Source organism: Triticum dicoccoides, chromosome 6A (assembly GCF_002162155.2).
Source record: "Triticum dicoccoides isolate Atlit2015 ecotype Zavitan chromosome 6A, WEW_v2.0, whole genome shotgun sequence".
NCBI classification, from domain to species: Eukaryota; Viridiplantae; Streptophyta; class Magnoliopsida; order Poales; family Poaceae; genus Triticum; species Triticum dicoccoides.
Window position 1 is genome coordinate 185,661,812 of NC_041390.1, and position 4,267 is coordinate 185,666,078.

The 4,267-nt window shown below is 49.0% G+C and overlaps 1 pseudogene; it reads right to left on the minus strand.

The window, feature by feature from the left end:
• Positions 1–2,612, minus strand: part of LOC119316524 — a 4,882-nt pseudogene extending 2,270 nt beyond the window's left edge.
• Positions 2,613–4,267: the final 1,655 nt, after the last annotated feature.

The following is a 4,267-nucleotide window of genomic DNA, read 5'->3' on the forward strand; positions in this document are numbered from 1 at the left end:
TCAACACCGATGAAGGTGGCGGCGGGGATTCGACGGCTGCTCGTCTCGGGCAGGGCCTCGGCACGCGGGGCGGCGGCCCCGGCAGGTGAGGGTGGGGTGGTCCTGGCGGCGGGCCGCCTTGCCGGTGCGAGCTAGGCGCCTCCTCGGTCTCGCGGGTGACGAGGTGGCGGCGGTCAACGGTCGCAGGTGTGCATCCCTCCCCGCAGGTATGCCACTGATGAAGTCCATCCCCTCCGCCCCGATCTGCTCCTTCCTTGGCCAGATCTGGGTCCTGGTGGCTTAGGCCGCTGCTCTCGGTTGTTGGCTGCGCGGATCTCGTCGGGCGGGGCTGGATCCGGGGGAAACCCCTGGCCGGCGCGGCGGTCACACCAAAGGCGACGCCTTGGGCGCCGTTCCCCTCCTTGGAGGCTGTGGTGTGGATCCTCCCCCCTCCTTTCGCCCCTGCTAGGTGAAAGCCTAGGTCCCCTGCTTCGGGCGGCGACGGCACGTCCGTGTCGTGCTCCTTCTTGGAGGCACCGTCCGGGGATTGCAGGGGCGGCGAGAGAGTTTGGTTGTGGACGTGATGGTGGCGGGAGACAGCTTGGTTTCTTCATAGGTTGCTGCTGGAGGGTCCCTGACGAGGTCGCCGGTGGGTCGACGCCCACGAGCCTGGGCAAGAGGGGATCGGGTTCCCCTCTTCGGCGACAACGATATACCGTTGGGTGGGAGCATTGTGCTCCGGCGAATCCAGCGCTGGCCTTTGATCTACTTTTCGCTGCTTCCCTTGCTTCTGCGGATGTGGCCGGCAGCTCTCGCCCTTTGGTGCGGCTGAGCCGCAGACGACGATGGTGCTTGTCTGTAGTGTGCCATGGGCTAGCGGTCCTGCTCTAGTCTCTTCTCCTTGCAGCTTGGAGGCCATCCATTTGGGTTCTGGGGTGAACCGAGCCGCCGTCTGCCGGTACGGCATCCTTCGAGCCAGGATGAAGGGGTAGGGGCCCTTTGCAGAGGCAGTAACAGATGGTGGTCTGGTCCATGGCTGGTTCCGAGGTGGCTGTGATCACGAAGCTTGCGCGGCGGTGCAGTCCTCCCAAGACCGTAGTTTTGTTCTGTTGGTGTAGGTCGTCCAGTAGGGTGTTGGTAGCAGCGTTTTTGCTGCTGCCTTGAGTTGTTTTGCTTGAGTCCCTTGTATCCGTCGCTCGGTTCTCTTTTCTTTGCGTTGTAAGCGGTTGTCCTTGTAATCCTGGCCGGTTGATGGCTTTGTTAATTCAAAGCCGGGCTTTTCTCGAGCCTTCGTTCCAAAAAAAAAGACTTTTTTTATGCCTCTACAGTTCTCATGGGTCGCCCGACAGAAAACCCAATGCTTGGATTGATTCAGATTTCCTATACAAAAGAGCATTGCTAACCTCAATTCCTAAATGTCAAATGATATATATTTGGCATAAGCAAATAAGCAATCAAAGCAACTAGGAATTGCAGGACTATGGCATACTGGAACTATATGAACCACCTTAGCGTATTCCACGAGCAATTTCACAAACATTCCAACCCTACTATGACAATATGACACTGCAACTAAGAACTTAGCACTACAATGTCCAAGATCATACCTGCTGAGATGCACCCTGACGATCCACTGGTAAAAGAACCCTCAGTTGATGTGCCTGCCGCTGCCCAGACCCAGTATCATCGGTGGGGAGTTGATACCGGCACACAGGGCATGTGCTCCTCATGGCGAGCCATGGCAGGATGCAGTCGCCATGGAAGTAGTGCTTGCACGGGAGAAAGACAACGCGCTGCTCCGACGCGAAGACATCCTTGCACACCGCGCAGCCGCAGGCGGCCTCCTCTTCGCTGAGCATCATCTCCGGCAGGCCTTCCACCGCCTGGCGTGACGCGGGCCGCTTGAGGAATTCGTAGTCGTCTTCGTAATCGGAATCGGTGGATGCGGTATCGGAGTCGCTGTCTTGTACGCCCACCGCCATCCGGAAGGCCCCGGGCGACGGCGTCTGGTCGATCCCGCTGGGCGTGAGCCCCTCTCCGCCGCCGGCCTCCTCTACTTCGGAGTCGGAGACGTCGGAAGCATCTGAAAAAAGGAAGCGGGAGACAAATAACTCCCCGCCGCGGAAGCCGCCGCCGCCGCCGGATAGCACCTCCGGACCGACATCTTCGTCATGGTTGGAGGGGTTCTCGCAGAAATCCTCGCTCTCCCCGTCGGGCTTGCCCTCGTCCTCATCGTCACACCGGTTGTCGCCGAATCCCCCGCCCTTCCCCTCGCATTCGTCGTCGTCGGATAACTGCTCGCCCTCGGCGTCCTCGTCGCATGACGACCCATCGCTCTCCCCTTCGTCGTCGTCGTGGCATAACGCTTCCTAGACCTCCTCTTCATCTTCGTCGTCGTCGACGACGACGTTGTCGCACGGGTCCCTGCAGATCTCCTCGCCGTTGCTGTCGTCGTCGTCGTCGTCGTCGCAGGGGGCACCGCATGAGCACTCGCCCACGTCATCATCATCACAGCAGCAGCAATAGTCGCATGAGTCACCGCCGTCGCTATCGTCCTCGAACGGGTCGGCGCAGAACGCCTCGCCGTCGCTATCGTCTGCCATGGATGGGGATGGAGGGGCGGCGCGGATGGGTTCCGGTCTCAGACAATGTGGGGACACGGACGATCAGATCTGGTTTTTATTTTCGGCCTGGGAAGTGGGAACCTCAGGTTGGTCCTGGTTGGCGTTGGACCTCCAGAACTGGCGATCAGAGGCTTGGGCCTGCTATTTCTCGCGTTCAGCGAGCAGGGCGCTGCGCTCGCGTCGAAGGGAGCCCCTGACGGGCCAGCCCAGCAGCGCGGGAGCCACAAACTGTCTTTTTTTGCTGTTTTCTGTTCTTATTTTTTGCTTCATTTTTGTAATTTTATTTATACTTTAGAAAACATTATATATATATATATGTTTATATTACAAAAAAACTCCTCAAAAACACATTTAGAAAATGTTAAATAAGTATTAAGAAATGTGGAACATGTATTTGAGAAATGTTGAATAAGTATTGAAAATGTTGAACAAATATTTTAATAATGTTGAACAGTTATGAAAAAAATGTTGAACGAGTATATGAAAAATGTTGAACAAGTATATGACAAATGTTGAACAAGTATTGGAAAATGTTGAACAAAGAATTTGAAAAATCTTGAACAAGTATTTGAAAATGTTGAATAGGTATTGAAAAATATTGAACGGTTATATGCAAAATGTTCAACAAGTATTTGAAAAATGTTGAATATGTATTAAAAATGTTAAATAGGTATTGAAAAATGTTGAACGGGTATATGCAAAATGTTGAACAAGTATTTTAAAAATGTTAAATAAGTATATGAAAAATGTTGAACAAGTGTATGACAAATGTTGAACAAAGAATTTGAAAAATATTGAACAAGTATTTGAAAATGTTGAATATGTATTAAAAAATGTTGAACAAGTATTTGAAAATGTTGAATATGTATTGAAAAATGTTGAACGGGTATATGCAAAATGTTGAACAAGTATTTGAAAAATGTTGAATATGTATTAAAAATATTGAATAGATATTGAAAAATGTTGAACGGGTATATGCAAAATGTTGAACAAGTATTTGAAAAATGTTAAATAAGTACTAAAAATGTTGAACAAGTATTTGAAAAATGTTAAATAAATACTAAAAATGTTGAATAAATATTAAAATTTTGAAGAAGTATTTGAAAAGTGTTGAATAGGTGTCCGGACAATGTTGAATGTGTATACAAAAAATGTTGAGTGCTTGTTAAATAATGTTTTTGACATGTACGAAAATGTAGAGTGAAAACAAAAACAAACATAAGAAAACACAAAATAAAAACAAAAAATGAAGAAGAAAAAGGAAAACCAATCAGAAAATGGAGAAAAAACACAAACAAACTGGGGAAAAAAGAAAACAAAGAATATAGAATGAAAGAAACAAAAGAAACGAAAAGAAAATGAATTATCTTAACAAAAAAGGAAGCCAGCGAATTTTTTTAAAACCAAACAAAAAAGAAAGAAAAGAAGAAAAAAGAGAGAAATAAGAAAAACCCTCCGGTATTTTACCTCAAATAGGATGCGACTCTGATATGCAACATGAAGCCAACAATGGTGTAGTGGCAAGCAACTCTATGCACGATCAAAACGCCCAGCGTTCGTATCCCCAATCCCCTCATTTTCTCCTATTTTTCTATCTCTCTACGTGATAGTGGGCCGCCCAATTAGTCAAACGCTTCAGCGAGAGAAGCTGTCGAGATCGCTTA